Source organism: Cheilinus undulatus, linkage group 18 (genome assembly GCF_018320785.1).
Source record: "Cheilinus undulatus linkage group 18, ASM1832078v1, whole genome shotgun sequence".
In the NCBI taxonomy this organism is placed as follows: Eukaryota; Metazoa; Chordata; class Actinopteri; order Labriformes; family Labridae; genus Cheilinus; species Cheilinus undulatus.
Genome location: NC_054882.1, coordinates 6,577,876 through 6,600,239, shown reverse-complemented (window position 1 = coordinate 6,600,239; position 22,364 = coordinate 6,577,876). Strand labels below are relative to the sequence as shown.

Here is a 22,364-nt window from a genome sequence, read left to right as displayed (position 1 = left end):
GAGTTTTCTTGATTTATTTCTAAGAACTTTTACCACCCACATTCCATTGAAAATGTCTCTACTTCCACTCCTTATATTTTACAAATGGGCCTGTTTTCTACCCTCTAATGCATTCTTGGGAAATTTAATATTTTCATTCTGCAGTATGGTAGGATGCCTTACCAACATCAGTAATGATTTCAATTACATAAATGAGACAATAAGATATAGGAAAGATGATTTCTCTGTGTGCATCAGTGCACAGCAGACATGAAGTGACAAAAAAATGAAATCAAGATGAAAAACAGAGGAGTAGTTTTAATGCACCATCTTTGACTGCAAGGAGAACTCAGAGCAAGCGAACCGAGTGCAATCAGCTGTTTAGTTCCACCATCCTAGTCAAATGCTGTCTAAACTAAATGAACTCACATCTCTTTTCCCGCTCTGTTTCCTCTTCTGCTAATCTGCTGGTATGGGTGTCTACATACTTGAATTCTACTATCTACCACTATCCATCCTGCTGCTGTCATATTTTAAAATCTATTCTCCTCTCCTCCACAGTCAGTGTTGTTTCAGTGTGACCGCTGCAACCCTCCTCCACCCCAGCCACCTCCATGACATCTTAATGGTGTTCAGGTCAGGCTCGTTTGTACCACCCTGCATCCCTTCATCACCACCACCACCGAGCCATCTCATCAAGGGTCAAGCTCCTCAGAAGTCTCTTACTCATCATATACTACTCTTTCCATCACCACCACTAGTGTCTAGACTCCATTGGTATCCTATCCTGTTGTCGACCTCCTTCATCATTAAATCGTTGATAAACCCATATTAAAGGGGACATATTTTACCCTTTTAAGACAAGTTCATATTGGTCTCAGAGGTCTCCAAAACCTGCCTTTTTTTGGATTTGGTCTAAAAACCCCTCAGTATCAGCCCTGCTCATAACAAGCTGTTTCTGTGTCTGTGGCTTTGAATCTTACTGAGCTGTCTGACTCCACCCCTCTCAGGAAAAGGATGTGGCTTCATTGATGTGTGAGGAGGGCGGAACTTTCATTCAAGCAAGGAGGGCCAACAAAACCTGGGGGCGGTGCTAACTCCCCACATGACATCATTAGGGGAAAATCTGAATGGTTTGTTTCAGCACACATTTTCTGCAAGTGGGGGGGGGGGTCTTATTTTTGGGGGGATTGTGGACAGGACAGGGACACATATTTTTACTAGAAAAGCCTGAAAAAGTGCGTTTTGGATTATCAGCAATTTCAAATGATAAGGCCAAGATAAAACATTGCAGCCTTGAACACAAAGTGTTAACATTTCTTTGGTTGAAGAGATGTGGCCTGGAGGAAATGATCATTAACAGGGGTGTAACGGTAATGGTTCAGTGTACATAGTCTCACAAAAAATATGTCCAAGCCATTAAAAAAGTCTCTGCGTTGTTTTTAATAACCTCTGGATGGAAAAAGCAGAGCTGGCAAATTAATAAAAAATTTGATTAAATTGCAAAATGGCCAGCTGAAATTTTCAAATCACAGTAAGTGCAATATTACTTTGACCTGAAATTTGTGTCAAATTAGAACTTATGACTTTTTTTTTTGCAGCAGATATGTTATGCATGACATATCATGCAATCATTCAAGTGCCATTTGTTTTTAGAGTAATCTACAAAAAAATCCTGTCTTCATTTTTGTACTCTTTTTTTATTAAATAATAGAATGACACCAACTCTTCAATGTAGCAATTCAGATCCAATTTGCAATGTGAGTCAAAATGATCAGAATCAGACATTTTTAAAGAATTGTTCAGCCCTTGTTTGGAAATTAAAGAAAGTTAAGAAATAATCACATATTAAATCACAATCGCAATAACGGGAAAAAAAAAATCACAATTAGATTTTTTTCCAGAATCGTTCAGCCCTGGAGGATATTACAGCAACTAATACATTCTAAAAACTACACACTGACCTGTAGAAGAAGAGAACACCAACTACAAGCATGCATTAGGCGCTCTACTCAGACTCTGTTGCAACTTCCCATTCTGTGATCACATATAAGAGTCAGGATTTTGCACAAGTGATCACTGACTTGCTTTCTTTGTTAACAACACTGTCACTGCACACTTCATAAATCATACATATGATACATTGCTACAAAATACATTTTAATTTCCATTTTAAATTGCATCTATTTTGAATTTTTCCAAACTGGAGATATTAGGGTGTTTTCCATGTGGCTTTTTGTTTTGCTTTTCTTTTTTATTTCTTTTGTCTCTTGTTTGATGTAACAAGCTGTTGCTACTATCACTGATAGTTCTAAGTAACGTTAAATAAAACTGAGTATAAGCTGCACTAATGTTAGTTATTAATTTAGAGTTATATATCTGGGACTTTCTGTTTCTTTTTAATGAATGAAATCAACCTGTACTGAACAAAGGAACTAAAACAAAGGTACAAACAAAACTGTAACCTCTATGAACCATTACACCCCTACTGATAAGTTTCATCCAGAGGACGATGCTGATGCTCCTTTCAACATCTTGTCCTAGGCAACAACAGGCAGAATTAAAAATATTAAAGTCACAAATGCACTTAGTGATTTACCTCTCTGGTATCAAACTATTGTGCAAAGGCCTTAAAGCAGTGAAAACAGCAGCATTATCAAAATGATCATTCTTCCTTATCTGTTTATACACAAGAACATCTGTCCTTTAACGCCACCTGTCTGCAGCCTTGTGCACCTCCAAAAACCGAAGAAAAGCCCAAACTCATTTTGCCTAGAGTCATTTCTCAAATAAGCTTCCCCATGTGTGAATATTTGTTTTCTACTCCCATGCTGCCAGGCTTTTGTAGTGTTGGTGTGCAAGTGGGTTTTGTGTGTGCATGCATGGTTGTATCTGAGACAAGGCCATACATCTCAGATGGTCCCATCTGCTTGCAACAACCTTGTTTACTTATCCCTGGACCAGCAGCAGTCTGTCCACAGGTAAGTGAGCAGGAGGTGGGAGGAATAGGAGGAGAGGGAGGTCTCCATCCAGGTGGAAAAATCATTCTTTATGTTGCTTAACTTCCACACCTTTCTTCCTGCTTAGGTCATCTACTCATCGCTCCATACTCATTCTTTTCTCCTCTTATTTTACCACAGCTTCCTCAAACTTCTCATCCTCCCTTCTCCTTTCCGCACCATTTTTCCTCAGTCTTCCCACACCTTTTCCCTAATCTTCCACTGTCTAGTCATCTTTCCAAAGCAATCCTTTCCCCTCCTTCAGTCTCTCTCTTTACTCATGTCCTTCCTCCTGAGTTGTCGTTCTCATCTGGTCGAAGCATCTTTCAAGCTGAGCTCTTTACTTCTCTCAATCTGCTCCAGTCCCCGTATGGCCACGACTCTCATAGCACATCATCGTCACATTTTCTCGGCCACGTTCCTCTTCCTCTCCATCTCTTTCGGAGGGCAGCGAACAGCCGGCGACGAGCTGATGAGGTGAAATAGCACCCTGTGATGAATATTCATGCTGTCCCGCCAGCCGCTGTCCCCGGCTGCCCTGTCGCCAAGGCCTCCAGCCTGCAGATGCCATCGTCTATTTGTCACAGGGAGAGTCGGGACCCCCAGGAAGGTCTTTAGTGCCAAGGCTGAGGAGGGAACAACTGAATGAGTGAGCCCCCCCATTCTTGTTATAGTCTGGTCCATCTGAGCCACATCAAACAAGTGTTGGACTCTGAGGGAGTGACGATTCTGTCCTCGTCTGTTTTCTCTGCTGCCCATCACAGATATGAGAGCGGCTCAAGGACCAGACAGAGAATTGGAAAAACAGAGCTGGGTTTAGAGGATTTTCTTTCAATAAACTGCCTCATGTGTTCATTGTTTTGGCCATCACTCTGATCTGTTGTGATGTTATCATACCAAGCTCTGTCCTCAGATCTTAAGGAGGAACATGAGCAGGGTGATTTCATCTTATGCACAGATTAGCCTCTAAAGCCTGGCACACAATTTGAGAGATTTCACACATGCTGACAAAAATAAATCAGATCAGTTTCTTCTTACGTGTTTGGTGAGCAACCAGATGACCAACATAGCACTATACATTCTGACAGATTCCTTCACCAACAACCTCCACTCTCCACTCTAAGAATTCAAAATCTCACATAAGCTTCAAAGCCAATGGATTGTTTAGAATCAGCTAATACTTTTTGACTTACAGTCATGTGCAGAAGTTTTAGGCATGTAGGGTGCTAACTATTCGTTATTTGTGCCATAACTCAGGGCTGGAGGGGGGAGCGGAGCCAAGCCTTGCACATGCCCACATGTGTGTAAGTCCAGGTGTAAGTATGATGTTAAGAAAAGTCTCGTCTCCTCTTCTGTCCACACGTACCGCGCCATGTTGTCTCAGAGTGAACTGCTCACATGACACCGTACGTTCTGTCCTCTGACTTGTAAATGTGGAAAAAGTGTTTCCATTGCACTTTTGTGATATACTTTTATATCGAAAAGTCTGAAAAACCTCCTCATGAGAGCGTGAAAAATTTTTTGTGATATTTGAGAGGTTTTTCAAAATTCAGGTGTTTCCATTACCAGTGTTTTATTGGGCTGTTTAGATTTTGTACATTTCTAAGGGTAATGGAAATGCAGCTATTGTTAGTTTAAAATTCAACAGTTAAACTCACAATAATTAGTAGAAAAAATAACTTAATCACAAGAGGCTTTACTTTACCATTCTATTTGTTGAGCCATGTTCTGAGTTACCTGTAGGGCTCAAATAATGTGCCAAGGCTCAGTTTCAGGAAGGAAAAAAATGGTATTGGAATTCTGCTATCACTATACAAGTTAACAATACTCTCCTTATGAGCATGTTACAGTTTTAAGCAAACAGAAAATGGTTTATCGGATTAGTGCATTTTCATACAGGAAATATATAAGAGGCAAGTACCAATCTCATGTTTGACCCATAGCCCTTTTGGTCATTGAGTGGTCATGTATGCTGCATTTAGTCAGCAGGGGGAGCTCTAAACATTCAGGCTTCACTCCCAGAGGGCTTTTCTCTCCTCTATCTTGATATGTAGTCTATCCTTCTGCCTTTGTAGACATAAAAGACCACTTAATTATCCTTCTACAGAGGTAAAAACTGTAAACACTTTGACAACTTCAACTCTGCAGATAATTTTCTCTGAAGACACCGTGCACAGAAAAACTGTTAATGGATAAAAGGAGAGCCGGGTCAGATGGGGAGGGGGGAGTATGTCGACATGATTGAGGTTCCTGCCCAATTAACTGGAGATCACTTAAACGGTTGGCGAGCTGAAGAGGTCATTATCCTGAAGAGCTCTGAAGAAGCCCATTAGAGCTTTCCAAAGCTGAGCCCACGACTCCTCCACTTAAACTCTCTGCTCCTCCGATAAAAAGACACACGGCGGATCCTGCTGCCATTTTTGTTCACCGTTCAGACTCTGAGGAACACGAGCAGCCGTCCATGTGTGTCGATCAGTGAGCTCATCACGCATTCACTACATTCTGAGCCGCACATAAGCCATGGAGAAACTTTTTTATCCCCAAACACAGAGCTAAGCCCAAAGAAAAATACCAAATAACAAATCAATGTTTTCCACAAACTGAGCACTGCACACAAAACAAACCCCTGAAATATCGACGTCAGCGTTAGCCCTGGAAAAGAGACAGTAAAGTAAAGAATGTAGAAATGTTTCCCTGAGCAGCCACAGAAACATGAAGAACTACATCAATACGCTGCTGTAAAGAGACTGTGGAGTATACAGACTCTTTCAGCTGGATGTGTGGGAATCATTCATTCATGCACTGCAGCTCTACATAATCACGCCTCTCTGACCATGACCATCACAGCAAAAACTCTGATATTAGTCACGCTGACGCACAACCAGCACGTTTAACATGAAGCAGCGTGTCCCAGCCTCACCTCAAAATCAATCCATCAACATTACAGGGAAATCTGAAATTATATACAAGGGATTTTTACAAATACTGCCATTTCAGAGGAGAAAATATGATAGCTGTGCATCAAACTGTTTAAGCATGAGACCTTGGTATGACTGCGTGTCTGAGTGAATCATGTGCTACTGTTTGATGATCCACTCATGGAGTATTGCTACAATTTTTAGTGGAAGGAAAAAACAGAGAGTAGAGTCTGTGTGGTCAATGAGAAGTACATTTTCATCAGAGTTTGTCTGATACAAAGAGCCAGTCCTGATTTAAAGCATACATATTTCAAGGTATTAGTGAAAGGGTGCTTTCATATTTGATATCATTGCTCTCACCTGGCCTCATCATTCTGTGTCCAAGCACTCTAATGTGCAAACTCTGTCCACAACAGTAGGTTACAGCAGTGGTTCTCAACCTTCGGGATCCCATTGAGGGTCGCGAGACACTGACAGGGGGTCACCAGATGCCTTAAAAAAACTACGAATATTTTTTAAAATTACACTGTTGCCACTTTACAACAAATTTACAAAATTTTTACCCCTTTTCATCACTTTTTAACATCAATTTTGCTAATATTAGCACATTTTAGCTACTTAAAACCCATTTGTGTCAATTTTATACCCTTTCCACCACTGTTTTTGTCAGTTGTGAATCAATTCTTGCCACTTTCTTCCTATTGTTGCCTCATTATTGCCACTATTAACCACATGTTCCACCCCTTTTTGCCCATTTTAACCAGTTATCCCATTTTTGCCAGTTTATATCAATTTTTCATCCCAGTCCACCTCATTTCCCCCAATTTATTGCACTTTAAATCCATTTGAGCCACTTTTTAATCCCCTTTAACCACTTTATATGCCTGTTTTTGTCAATTTAATCCATTTCTGGTTAATTTTTTCCACTTTCAACCCATTTATGTTCTTGAAAAATACAATTAACACCTTTTTCACCTTTTTTTCCATTATTAACTTATTTAAGCAATGTTTCACCCATTTTAAACTTGTTTTTAACAAAAGTTATTGTCATTTTAGAAGGCTATTTACTACACAAATGAATAGATAGAGATATTTGTTTCCTGGTTAGAGGGGTTATTATTCAGGTCAAATATGAAATATGGTTTTCACAGATTAACTTTACAATGGACCATGGTTTTTCTAAACTCCATGGGCCCCCAGTTTGGCTGGGTCCCAGAAACCTTTCTCTTTATCCCTCCTTATGGGTGACCTTGTCTGCACATGACTAGTCTTGAATGTTCATGGCTGTGTTCAAACACCTTCAGGTACAGAGGGGGTCTCTGGTCTCTGGCATCTTTATTTTGGGGGTCACAGGCTGAAAAGGTTGAGAAGCACTGGGTTACAGTATGTACAGGTACAAGAGGAGACAACCACTTGCACTGACAAATGTTTCCATCCTGCAGGCTAGTGTGGATGTTTTGATTATGTCACCAACAGCAGAATTCTTTCTACTTTAACATTAACTACACTGCTCTGGTATGAATGCACCCTTAAAGCTGTATTATGCAAAAAAAGAGACAAGAACAACCTGGAAATGCCGCCGTCTTCTCAGGGCCTAAGCTCATTCAAAATGGACTGGAGCAAAATGGAAAACTGTTCTGTGGTCATATGAATCAAAATTTGAAAATGGTTTTAGAAACCATTCTTTTGTGCCCTGCAGACCAAAGAGTAGAGGGACGGCCCAGCTTGTTATTGGTGCACAGTTCTTAAGCCTGCATCTGTGATGGTATGGGGTTGCATTAGTGCTTATGGTGTGGGTGGCTTACACACCTGGAAAGGCACTATCAATAGTGAAAAGTAGATTTTAGAGCAACAGACAACAACTCTTTCATGAAAGGCCTTGCATATTTCAGCAAGACAATGCTAAACCACATACTACATCCATAACAACAGCATGGCTTCACAATTCATAAATTCAAGTGCTTAACTGGTCTGCCTGCAGTCCAGAGTCCAGATCTTTCACCAGCAGAAAACATTTTGCACATCATCAAAGGAAAAATCCACTAAAGAAGACCCAGGATTGTGGAGCAGCTAGAAACCTACATCAGAAAAAAATGGTCTTGTCATTTGCCAAACATTTACAGACTGTTGTTAAAAGAAGAAAGGATGCTACACAATGGTTAACATGGCCCTGTCCCTACTTTTTGAGATGTGTTGCTGCCATTAAATTCAAAATGAGTCAATATTTTCATGAAAAAGTAAAATGTCAGAGTTTCAACATTTGATATGTTGTTTATGTTCTACTGTGAAGAAAGTATGAGTTTATGAGATTTGCATTCTGTATGTATTTACACTTTACACAGCACTCCAACTTTTTTGGAATTGGGGTTGTACAAGTGCAAGTACAAACATGTAGGCCACCGTGGCTGCAGTGACAGAAAAAGTATGAATTAGGCTAAAGCAGCATAGGTAACTTCTGTTTTTGTCCAATATAATAGTAAAGAATAAAACTATTGTTACTAATAAAATATTCCAGGCCAGAGAAACAAACGTATATTTACCCAGTGTGATGGAAATAGCAAACACAAAAGAATGCTCAAAATAAATGTAAGTTCTCCAAAAACAAAGATGTAAATGTTTGCGTGGTAAATGACTCTTTATATTTGCTCTATAAGAGGGTCTCATTTATGAGTCTGGTAGCTTTTGTTCTCCTTAATTCCCTTGGTCATCTCATTCTATGTGGGTTAGTATTCACTTCATTGGTGATAACAAAAGGGGCCTTTCTAAAAATGATTTCTTATTATTACTAATGAACTAATCATTTGAAATGAGCCAACATAATGGTGATGAGCAACACGACTTCATAGTTTGCCCACCTTTTATTCCGGACCACACTCCCTGCTCAGCCCGGCTAGAGACATCACCATATGACCTAATTATCTCTCATTAGTGGCCTCAGTAATTACAGGCCCTTTTACAGCTCCATCTCCTCTGTCTCACATTAGGAGGGGATTTCAATTAAGGCCTGCCTCCCAGCTCTGCCTGCCTCGCTTTCACAGCTACGCCTCGCTGTCACCTGTGTAGCCGAGCATAGCCAAGCGGTGGAGCGATCAGCCCGGCGCTCATGGAAACGCTCCCACAAAAGGATCTACGTGTATCTGTGGCTGGGTTTTATTCACTCCATATCATGCCCATATCAATGAGACATGACAAGAAGACAGCTAGGAGAGTTTTCTTCTTCTAGGGAGGAGAAAAATAACCTTTCGTGGCATCTTCTGCAAGTGGCACATCATGAAAAATACATAAGAAACAAACTATCACCATGCATCTTCCTGTCATAGATAAACAGCATGTTGTGTGGAGAGTCTGCAGCATGTGAGTGACAGCGAATGTCTCCATCAAGCCTTATTCATCTAACATAAATAGGAGGGTAGAAAGGAGCTTGCCCTTTCATTAACCAGTGAAAAGAAAGCATGGATTCTTAGGAGGAAGAATCAGAGCAGTTCAGACAGAGAAGAAGTAACAGAAGGAGGACTCAAATTGTTGAGCAGCGGCGAGGAATTACCCCCAGTCCTCTCTACTCCTGCTTATCATTTATCTCTCACTCCAACCCGAGTGCCAAATCAGTCACCCTAATTAACAGGCCAGCGAGAAACACCAATCGATACTGCAGGGGAATAATTAACCCCTTGTGTTCTCAATCGTCCTTACAAAGGTGAAATTGAAATTGATTGAGATTAACTTTTGTTGGCTAATTGCTGCCCTCAGCCACATGAAGGAGGGTCGACTGATGGCATGTGTGGAGTTGCCATGAATCGCTGTGAGTGATGGAAGATTGAGAGCTGCTGCAATGAGGTGCTATCAGCTACATCAATGTGCTTTTTAAACTGCTGTGCACAGTGACTGCTCAAGATAGCAACATGGTATAGAAATAGGGTTGAATATTGCAATTTTACTCCTAGATACAATAATAATGAAGGTTGAACAAACATGTTTGATGCCACATCAACAACTAGAAAAGCACTCGGAGAGGGCAGACCCCCGCCATTAGCCCCATCTCTCAATAGTGAAGAATCCTTTGAAATCCTTCCCCATGTGCCCCCCACCATGGCATTTGCCGATTACTCCCTCCCCGGTGGGGTGGAAACATGATGAGGCAAAGCATTGGCTTCACCATGGGTGGACTGTCATGGCGGAATCATTGCCTGCAGTCTCACCCATGGTCTCACCAGACGACTGGAAGTCATGGCAGATGGTGAATATTCCTCTATTCCTCCCAGCATTATGAGTATTCTCGCTACAGTTTGCTGTCTTTCTCTGTGTTACGCTCCGACTCGTCTCCTCGACCGGGTGTGCGTCTTTCAAACTCTATAAACTCCAAAACTTTGAATAGAAACACACCCAAAAATGCTGCTTGGATTGAAGTTACTCATGTTCGCCATCTCCTGGTGTAAAGTGGTAACAGCGCAGACCTCCACCATTAGCCCTATCTCCCAACAGTACAGAATCCTTTCAAAAATTCCTTGATCCAGATGGTGATCCAGATCACTCCCAAAATCTAATCAATTCTTCCTTATGCCATTTCTGACATTTCCTGAAAATTTCATCAAAATCTGTCCACAACTTTTTGAGTTATGTTGCTAACAAATGAACAAACCCACCCGATCACATAACCTCCTTGCTGGAGGTAAAAATTACAGTGCATGTACAAGCCACCATTCTAATTCCCAACAAATGCAAGCACACTCCTGCATTCAGTCTGAAACTACAACAACAAATATAGATGTACAGTGCTGTAATGAAGAATTTGACCCCTTCCTAATTTCTTCTTTCTTTTTTTTTGCATAACTGTCATACTCAAATGTTTCAGATTATCAAAAAAAAACTAATCTGACAAAGATAACCTGAATAAATTCAAAATGCCATGTTTAAATAATGATTTCATTTATTAAGGAGAAAAAGTCACCAAACCTACCTGGCCCTATGTAAAACAATAATTGCCCCCTAAACATAATAACTGGTTGTTCCACCTTTAGCAGCAACAACTGCATGCAAGTATTTGCAATAACTGACAATGATTCTCTCACATTGCTGTGGAGAATTTCTGGCCCACTCTTCTTTGCAGAATTGTATTATTTTAGCTATATTGGAAGGTTTTCCAGCATGGACAGCCTGTTGAAGGTTATCCTGCAGCATCTCAATTGGGTAAAAGTTGACTAGGTCACTCCAAAACTTTAATTTTGTGGGCTAGACTTGCTGGTGTGTTTTTTGGAACATTGTCCTGCTGCATAACCAAAGTGTGCTTGAGCTTAAGGTCACAAACTGATGGAGAGACATTCTTATTCAGTATTTTCTGGTAGACAGCAGAAATCATGGTTCTAACAATTACCGGGAGTAGTCCAGGTCCTGAAGCATAACAGCAGCCCCAGACCATCACCCTGCCACCACCATGTTTGACTGTTGGTATGATGTTCTTATTAAGAAATGTGTTAGTTTTACATCAGACGTAACAGGACGCACACATTCTAATGAGTTCAACTTTTGTCTCATCAGTCCAAAGAATATTTCACAAAGGTTTTGGGGATCATAAAGATATTTTGTGTCAAATGTGAGATGAGTGTTAGTGTGCCTTTTTGGTCAGCAATGGTTTGGGCCTTGGAACCCACCCGTGGATGCAATTTTTTGCCCAGTCTCTTTATTATTGCTGAATCATAAACACTAACCTTAACTGAGTCGAATGAGGCCTGCAGGTCTTGTTGTTCTGGGTTCTTTTTGGAGATGACTTCTGGTCGTGCCAAGCCAAACCAAGCCATGCTGATTTATTTTTCCATCACCAGTTTGGCCATGCCAGGCCACGCCAAGAGTGGTCCTGCTCTAGAGCAGGGTTGTTTATTGATCCCACATGGAGAGAGAGAGAAGGAGAATGGGAAAAGAGTAGCGTAAGGCGCTGTCAGTCTGCAGTTTGATTTTTGCTTAAATAGGTGTAAAGTCAATCAGATCAGACACCGTAGAGATCAGACTGTTGATGAGATAGAGGAGGTTCCATCAGTTAGACACGCCCTAGAACAGGTAGTTCAGTTGTGGTGTAAAAGCAAATCCTCTGCCACACTGGGTTGCCATGCCCTGTCAAACCAAGTTGAGCGGAGCAGCCGTGAAATGGAAAAGCCCCATTTGTGACCACCTGGATGAGTTGTGGATACTGGCCACTCCTGGGAAAGTCCACCACTGTTCCAAGTTTTCTTCATTTGTGGATAATGACCCTCATCGGGGTTCACTGGAGTCCCAAAACCTTAGAAAGGTCTTTGTAACCCTTTCCAAACTGATAGATGTGAGTGACTTTGTTTCTCATCTATTCTTTAATTTCTATAAATGGCGCCATGATGCGTTGCTTATTGAGACCTTTCAGTCTACTTCACTTTGTCAGACAGGTTCTACTCTGGATTCAACAGGTCTGGGTGTGGCTAGTGAAAATAACCTCAGCTTTCCAAATAATGTGATAAGTGACAGTTACTTCATGATCTAACAAGGGGGAGGTCAGTTACTTTTTCACACAGGGCCAGGATGGTTTGGATGGCTTTTTCCCTTACTAAATGAAATTATCATTTAAAAATGACATTTTGTATTTACTTAGGTTGTCTTTATCTTATAGTAAAATCTTTTTGGTGATCTGAAAAACATAAGAAATCAGGAACAAAAAAATCATAATGTATCAAGTGACTTTCATGAAAGTGGGAAGCCAAAATTAGAATACTACAACCATACTTTTAGTACATTCACCAACGATGATGCCTACATTTCTGCTCTCAGCTTTCTCTCAAAACCAGCACTAGTATGCCTTCAGGTACTGAAACAAGAGGTCTTCAGGTTTGTAAAGCCCCCAGAGAAAAGACTAAGAAGTGTAGAGCCCCCTCAAAACACTTCAGACTGCTGGTGTGCAGCCAACACAGGAGAAACCCACTCATTGGACGCAAAAGCTGAATTGAAAATGTTGCTTCAGGTGCTGCTGATGGAGTGGCAACTACTTCAAGGTCCTGACTAACACCTGAAAAGCTATTCAGTCATGCTCTAATTAACATGGCTTCTTATTTTGTCAAATAGAAACTAAACTGTTGATTCCAATTTTACCTGTCTGGGTAATTTAATCTATCTTATAACACAGGACACATATTTTTCACCTTTAAAATGGAAATCAGGCTTCTTGTTGTTACATGTTTAGTTTAGTTCCCTGTGTCACAGTCATCTATAAATGAGTGGCACAATCATATCCTTTTTCATCTCTGTCCCCTTTTAAATTGACCACTTTGTCTGCTGGAGCACATGTATGTGGAGTATATTAACTCATTAAATACAGACACAGGTTTTAATATTCTTAATTCAATTATATTTGAAGGTACTGACTGAATAAACAGTCCACTTAGCCCGGTCCCCAGCCGTGGACACGCCATGGATAAGTTAGCTTCATTTACATAAATTAGCAAGCATTACCTCTGTAAGCTAGCAGGTGTCAGAAACCACTCACCTTATGGCTCCTGATGTGATTAATCCTACTGGTTGTGAGAAGATATATTCCTCAAATATCCAGGGAAGGTAGACACATCCACGGAAGTCATTAAATCCAGAATATCTGCGTGGCTTCACCCTGCATCCATCAGCAACTTCTGATTAACAATACAAGGACTCCAACGCCGTTAGCCTCCATTGTTCTCACCGCGTCGTCCTTTACATCCCGGATATTTGTCTATAAAGAGGCCTATTAAATATGGTATCCATTTCCTTAAACCACACTTCCGGAAAGGACGTTTTACTCCAACTTTACGTTGCTTCGTCAAACTTTTGGCCCACCTGTAGAGGAAGAAGCCATGACCGACAACTACCGTTAAACGGAGTTAGTGACGTCATCACACCCCAGCCGTTACTGCGCAGCTGTCAATCAAACGCAGATCAAAGTCTTTACTCCTTTTGCTTGTTTTTTTATTTCCTTTCTTAAAGCTGATTTTTTAAACTTAATTTAAAGTTGATAAAAAATTACATTCAAATACAGAAGTATTATTTGTTACACCAATAACATATACAATCACAAGAGACAAATGTAGGCCCAATCCACCTGTTAGAGAAGTATTGACTATTTACAGCAAGTCATAAACATATGAAGTTCACAATAAAGTGCATTGGCATGTATTATATATTGTAAATAACAATTTAAATAAGAGAAGAGAAGTAAAGAAGTTTAAATGAGCCTATATCACACTTTAAATAATTTTAAGGTAGTTTCTATGCCATTTAAACGTTTTATACAATTCTTCCTCTCCATGAGTTTAACCCTTTGAGGCCTTTTATATCATATTTGCTGCACAGTTTTATGATACCTCTGTGTAATCAACATGATCAATAATTTCCTTAAAAATCTTTTTTATACAGTCTATTAAACAATAAAATTATCAATTTTTTGGATTATCTATTACCAGAAATGTCTAATGCATTAAAAAATGTGAAATCTTATGGCCATTTTTATTAGACCTTAAATTTCAGCAGGTCAACCATACAGTCAAGAAATTTCCAAGATGATGTGGCATCTAACATCCGTGGATTATGTTTCATACCTGTACAGTCGTGTGATGTCTGATTAACACGACTGGTTTTAAAGGGAAAGACCCAAAAAAAAAACAGTCTAGTCCATAGATACTTATCACAGATTTAATAAGATAGCTTTCAATGCGATTTCTGTTTAATCAAATACTGAAGTTATTTCCATTAACTATTCATGAAGTGAAAATGTGTGATGCAGTGACAGTTTTCATCCATTTTCTACACCGCTTGTCCCGTTTGGAATTGTGGGAGGCTGGAGCCTACCCCAACTGTCACTGGGCAATAGGTGGGACACACCGTGGCTTGGTCGCCAGTCAATCGCAGGGCAATTTAAAGCCACCAATTAACCTAATGAGCATGTTTTTGGTGGTGGGAAGAAGCCAGAGTAAATGGAGAGAACCCACACATGCATGGAGGGATGCAACCACCTACCAACCTTTGACTGACGTGCTGAACCAACGTTACTTTATTTCCATCCCGTACGAAGAGTGCAAAAAGAGGAGGTGCTCCTGGAAGTTCCACCCAGTCTGTATGACTGCCACGTCTGGTCCATGTATCTGAAACACAAAAGCATCAACATGTAAACTCCGTACAGAAAGGCCCAGACCAGGAAGCAAACCAGGAACCTTCTTGCAGTGAGGTAACACCTGAGCCGCCGTGTACACGTACCATGTGAATTCCATCCATCCGTTTTCTATACTGCTTATCCCATTCGGGGTCACAGAGGGGCTGGAGCCTATCCCAGCTGTCATTGGGCAAGAGGCGGGGTACACCCTGGACTGGCCGCCAGTCAATTGCAGGGCACCATGTGAATTGTCACGTTAAAATTGAATGGTTAAACTGGTGTTAAAATCAAACTGAAAAGCCAGGGTACACTGATCTTGTTTTCGAATACACCCTGAATTTTCCCAAACATACTCAACAACCGAAGGATCTTTTTACAGATTCGTTTCAGTAAAAAGAAGAAAATTCATCACCGAAATACAGAAAAACAACTGATCTAAAGGTTAGTATTGACAAAAATTCAACATTAATCCAGTTTCACATCTATCACTGATGAACCAGGCTGATATAAATGCAAGAAAACTCGATTTAAGCCCCATATCAATGTCAATGGTCCACTGCTTCTTTAAGAAACGGTATGGATCTCTGTAAGCCCCAAGAGCCCTAATTTAAGCCGATAAAAGTCTTGAAATACTGCTCTTATTTGAATATTTAGATCAGTCAAAAATAACATGATTGTCTTTCTTCACTGAGCTGCAGATGTCATTTTATGTAGCTAAACACAGAAGACCAAGCTGTCACTTTCTTATTCCCTCCATCTAACCCTAATAAACAGAGACTTTTCCCTCCTTTCGCTACGGCTGATTTTTTTCTTTCACATCCAATCCCACAGCCTCTTTTTCTCTGTTTTAATTTTGTTTCAAATGAAAGATGTGCTTTCAGTCTTACTTATTGGATTCGCTGCAGAGTTTGCTTTTAATCTACTTTTTTGTCATTTTGATCTACTGTTCCGTTGCATTGACGGCCATGAAAACTGCATTCATTTCTAACTTTATAATTCGATTACAATATTTCAAAAAGAGCTCCCTGTCTGCGTTTCAAGAATTGTGTACAAGACCACCAAGGCTGCACTCGAGTCTGAGTATAATAGACCTGGTTTTCTTTAGCCAGTGCAGAGTGAATGAAATAGCTGTCATTTCATCTGAATATGACTCTGTGTACGCAGCTTTCTTTGGAGCAGAAAAGAAAAACTTATTTTGTCATTATCAGTGATTTTAGACCAGATCAATAGTTTGATAGGTGCACGGTGTGTCTTTTCTCTTATTTCGCCCCAAATAACTGCAGCGGGAGAAAAGCACAGTGTGAAACATGTCTGACTTTCCTGGCTGTAGCACAAAGTCTGAGGGGTGGTTTTGGAGCCAAGGTAGAAAAGAATTGACATTTATTTTACTGAAAGGTACACTGGAGCTACCTTTCTGACTCCTGTCACACATGCAAAGCAAAGACTAGATCTGACGCCCAGTGGACACATGCCTCTGCTAGGTGCATAGTTTAAAAGCCAGTGAAAGCCACAAGTAGAAGTGGGTGGTTTGATTTTGACCTCCAAAGATCAATATTCTGTTTCCTGTGTGTCAGAGAGGACATGTGTGCAAGGTTTCAAAGAAAACCCCGTGTTTTATTGAGATAATACATAAACAAGACTAGGGTGAACATTCGGATCAATGACCTTCAGAGTGTTCAGTTGCCACATTTACAAGCAACGTTTGAATATGAGGCTAAATCACCTTAAGCCGTTACCTGTAACTTTCCAAAATTCTGCTGTATTTTTATTTTGTCAGAGTGGACACTGTGCAAAGTTTGGAAAAAAAAAACCCTCAAAGAATTACTGAGGTATTGCTTTTACAAGCAAGGGAAGAACATGAGGCTCAAGGATCTGAACCTCTCACCTATGTCCTCCAACTTGTCAACAGTTTGTTCCGGAGTCAGAGTGGATGTTTATGCAAAGTTTGAGAAAAAGCCAGTTGGCTTTAATGAGGGGATGCATTATCAAGCAAGGGATGAACATAAGGCTCAATGACCTTGATCTTTGACCTCTTGAATCTACTTTTCTCAACCATGAGTCAAAGTCGACATTAGTGCAAAATTTGAAGAAAATCCCTTAAAGTGGGTCATAAGTAACCACATCTACAAGCAAAGGATGAACATGAGGCTCAATGATCTTAACCGCTTTCCTTTTATCTCCAATATTCTGTTGTATTCAGTTTACTATTGAGTCAGAGTGAATATTTTTGCAAGGTTTGTAGACAACTCCATCATTGAGATATTGCGTGTATGAGCTTGGGATGAAAATGAGGCTCAAGACCTAAACCTCTTACCTCTGAACTCCAACTTGGCCCAAGTTTGTTCTTGAGTCAGAGTGGACATTTGTGCAAACTTCTTTAGAAATCCTTCAAAGCGTTCTTGAGTTATCACATTCACAATTAAGGGATGTAGCATGAGGCTCAATGGTCTTGACCTTTGACCTACCTTGAAAACAGGATGGGTTCATACTGGAGTCAGAGCGGACATCTCTGCAAAGTTTGAAGAAAAAACCCTCATAGCATCACTGAGTTGTCACGATTAAAAGCAATGGATGAACATGAGGCTTAGTTAAATGGTCTACAACCTTTGGTCTCTTAAATCTTCTCAGCTAAAACATGTCTCAGAGTGGATAGTAAAATTCCTTAAAGGATTCATTAGCTATCACATTTAGAAGAAAGGATGAACATCAGGCTCTGTTGTCCTCACCTTTTTCCTTTAAATATCCTGTTGTATTCAGTTTAGGCTTGAGTTAGACTGGACATTTGTACAATGTTTAAAGAAAAACCCTCACAGTGTTATTTAGATATTAGCTTTACAAGAAAGCAATGAACATGAGGCTCAATAACCTTGATCGCTGACCTGTTGAATTAGCTCAGCTCAACCATGCCACTCTAGAAAAAACAAAACAAAACTGTAAAGTTTATCTGTTAATATCCAAGAAAAAAAAATCGCAATTCTCAAGTTTAAAAAGTCACAAATTTACAAGAAAGAAAGTCACAATTTTTTACTCTAAGAGTTTTAAATAACGTTAGGACCCCATGTTGGGAACCACTGTTTTTAAAGACAGCTTTCCTTGATCAGGGATTGTGGAGCAGCTGTATTATCTCATTCAAATACATTTCTTTGTGGGTGAGTTTCAACAAAATCCTGCTGCTTTCTGACCCTGTCACCTACTCTTAGTCTCACCTACATCAGACTTCTGAGGTCAATGGAATACACCAGAAGTTCTTACATGATGACTTGGAGCAACATTTTGGGATTTTATAGAACATGTGTGCATATTTATGATTTTTTTTTTCATGGCACCAGTTTCATACCAGTCCATCCAAGAATTTTTACGAACTGATAATGTTTGGAAAAATTGGAGCAATTATGAGGGGTGCAAATCAACACAGAAACACAGACACACTGCCAATTTTAGTAGTAAGACATTGCAGGGACAGACATGAGGCTCAAGAACCTATGTGACTTCCAACTTGTCACCTGTTTATTCTTAAGTTGACATCAGTGCAAAGTTCTACAAAACCGTTGAGCCTTAAGTGTTTTTGAGTTGTAGCATAAGGCTCAACGGTTTTGACCTCAGACTTACCTTGTAAAGCCAATCAGTTCATCCTGGAGTCAGAGTGGACATCAGTGCAAGGTCTGATGGAAAATCTTCAATGCATTCTCTAGTTAAAACATTCACAAGCAACTGATGAACATGAGGCTCATTTACTTTGATGTTTGGTCCATTACCAGGGTTGGATATCCCCGCCTCTGCTCGGAGCACATTCAACTCTTTAACAGTGGTGGTCAGGTCAGATAATCTTGAAAGGGCACATTGTAGGCCTGACCGTGGAAGTTTTGGGACAGTTCATAGATCTGAAAAGGAGAAAAAGAAGCGAACAAAGCAGAGAGGAACTCTCTTCTCATGGTGCTGCAAGTTGGTAGTGATTCTTTACTGGTTTACATTTCAATAGTCCTGTTGGCTTACATGTACAATTTTAGAGTCTTTTCCATTTCTATATTGTACCTTGTTCAAAAATAATCAAAGGCCTGTCTTGTATTGATCCCTCTCACAAACAAAGACGGGGTAATTTCACAGACCAAAGACAGTAAAAGCCTGCGTAACTTATAGAAGTTTGCAGTGTTTTAGGTTCTCTCAAAGACTTAATCATTCAGTTTAGGAGAAATTAGAGATCTTTTGAAGCTTGGAGACATTGACATTACTGTTCACAAACCACCTCCTCATATCTGCATCCATTCATCCTCATGTAAAGACCACATGGGCACAAAATAGCCTTTACTTATTTGATCTTCTGTGTGGATCTCTGCACAAGAAAAGACCAATATTATTAATATTTTCTTTGACCTTTTAACCCCTAACAAAATCCACCAGTAGAGGTCTCTGAGTCCTTCCTCGTCAAAGCTTAAAGCCACAGAGGACTTTGGAGTCCTGCTTAGAGATCTGAAGACCCGCTGGCCCTTCTTTAATCTCTCATATAAAAACATTATTTAAGAGTTGTACTCCCTCGCAGTGCTTGTTTTTTTAACTGTAATTATGTGGATTTTTTACAGCATTATTTTTAATCTTATTTAATTATTTCATTCCACTTTAATCTGTTTTTTTCCTCCTTGTTTTTGTTTCTTTTTAAGCACTTGCTTAATACCAGAGGCACTCAAGAGATGAGAGGTATTTATGTCTTGTGTAATTATATGGGATTTCTTCCAGGATGTTGAAGTATGAAAGAATGATTCCAGTTTTTAATATGAGCCACTACTGTACACTCAGAGTCTGATGCATCTTAATACGGACGGTGAGATTAAATTCATCGCTGTTGCCCATCCTGCTGATTAAATCTGATTGGATCGGTGAGTTTCAGGTGGTTTTACATAAAGATTTTAATACCTGTAGTCCCTGTGCTAATCAGAGCACTTACCCCTATGCCTAACACAGCAGATATATGCCGCTCTAAAGAAAATTAGAGTTTATCAAGCAGATATATGATTATGCTCATGTCAGTGTGGCTGCTGGCAAGAGAAAATATGAAATGTTACCCTTACTCTCACAATTTTCACTGATGGCAGCATTATGTAAAAGTCAGACTACTTTTCATATATTACACAAAACAAGAAATCTCGTATATGGCTGACAGCAACTATCTGGGACGCCTGTTGTATTGCAGGACAGAGGAGAGAAGTAGCTCCGCCTACTCTCCAAACAAAGTATCCACAGCGCTATAGACAGAGCATTAACCTGTTCGTGATGGCCAATCAGAGCGACAAGACAAAATGACGTTCTGCGCATGCTCTACTCTTGAGCCGCTGCCTTAGATTCTTAATGACGGAGCTTCTCAGAGAATAAAAATGATGCCAGTTGGGAGACAGCAAAAGCTTTCAGTGTGGCTCTATGCTCTTACTTTAAAAAGAAATGTTCTGATTAAACTGCTGTTTTCCTACAGCTACATCTGAGCTAACAGCTACCATGGCAGCAGCCATTGGATACACCGGCAAACCCCACCATAACAAGGCCAAATTTATGCCAAAGCAGACCGGGTAAGAATGAAAACATATTTCACGAAGCTTTCAGTGCTGCTCTCTGCCGCCGTGGCTAAGTCCGAGCTAATCACTCCACCAGCAGGCCTTGTATACAACCACTCGCAACAGCTAACCCTTTTCCCGTAACTCTCACAAACCCAAGCCAAATTAGGTCAGCAGAAGAGTGAAAACATCTTTAATACCATGAAAAGCTTTTATCGTTGTTTTTATTTTCTTTATTTCATACAAAACCATGGTCCAGTTCTAGTAAAACTGACGCTATGCTAAAGCTACATCCAGGCTAATCACCTCACTGGGCACGGTCATTACAAACAGTTTTAAATACATCTAAACCACCCTGTTCTCCTCAAACCGTGTTAATTTCGTTAACTAAAACTATGACTAAAAATGTTAATCGACAGCTTTTTTCCATGATAAAACTAGACTAAGATTAACAAAAGTAGATCTGTGATAGCTAAAACTGACTTAAAGTAAGTTTAGTTTTTGTCAAGATGACTAAAACTAGACTAAAAGGTAATGTGGTTTTTGTCGGACATTCAAAATCTGTGATATTTTTCCACTGTGGGTAAATCTGTCAAAAAAATGCATATAGCTCTGCTGCCGCTCAGCTGTAGGAAGCAGGGACCCCAGGTTTGACAGAGTGCATAGAGCACACTACCATGATTTGGTACCAGATTTAGGCAAGAAAATAAATGCTTGAACTAAAAGTAAAGACTAAAATGTGAGGACTTTTTATGGACTAAAACTAGACTAAAATGTTTTGAGTTTACGTCGACTAAAACTAAACTAAAACTAAAAAGGGTAGAAACGACTAAAGTGTGACTAAAACTAAAAGACTTTTCATTTAAAGACTAAGACTAAATTAAAAATAGCTGCCAAAATTAACACTGTCCTCCTGATGCTGTTTGTTTCGGGCAGTGTTCAGTTTGGCACTAACGTTGTGGATTGGAGCTCTTCAAGATAGATTTGTCTGATGACAGACATGGAGTCTGGCAAATCCATCCACTTGCAAGGTTAACAGAGCACCGCATCAGCAGAGGTCCACTATGTTCCATGGACCACTATTAGATGGCGCTACTCCTCCACTGACACAACTCTATGGCTCTGAAACAATCGTTAGTCACTCAGTCAGGCTGCCAAAATAGCAAAAACTACAAGTATAAATGAAGAGGTTCTAACACTCTGCTAATTACATTAACCTGGCCGGTAGATCTGTTTTGACTACATGTGACCATCATTGAAAGAGAACGATTCCACAATGCATTCCACAACAGCTGTGGCATTGAACTTTCTCACAGGTGTGACTTCACCTGAACAACCAGGTTGGGGATAACCTTGCAAGGCAGATGGATTCACCCGTTTCTGTGTTTCTCACTGGCGAATCCATCTTGCAAAGCTCCTGTATGAACTGTTTGGGCCCAGTTAGAAAGTGACGGGACCAGTCAGTGACGAGGGGCAGTACTTTCAGGCGCAGCAGAGTCGTGACATAAGCGAACAGCAACAAGAGACTGGTGTAATTATGGCAGAAGACCTTAGCATGGATGCTGCTTAAGAGCCAGTTTTATCAGAAATTGACAAAATTTCTTTGTTAAAAGAAGAACAAAGAACAGAAGTGAGCTGTTTTCTTTTCAAAAAGTTTACAGTCGCCATGGTTCAGGTTATGAACGTCTCTGTGGTTAACACCTCGGTAGCAGCGACGTCACATGTTTTGTTGCTCTGATTGGCCCATAAAGATGTGACAGACGGAACGTTCATCCAATCACCCTCTGAGTTTTTTTTT

General features: G+C 40.1%; 1 protein-coding gene across 1 annotated transcript in view; it reads right to left on the bottom strand.

Annotated features, from left to right (window-relative positions):
- The window catches only part of gfra4a (GDNF family receptor alpha 4a), a 571,203-nt gene extending 557,479 nt beyond the window's left edge, over positions 1-13,724 (bottom strand). Inside the window, exon 1 of the mRNA XM_041812125.1 lies at positions 13,395-13,724. The gene's annotated coding sequence lies outside the window, so the exon portion shown is untranslated. The remainder of the gene's footprint in view (positions 1-13,394) is intronic.
- Positions 13,725-22,364: the final 8,640 nt, after the last annotated feature.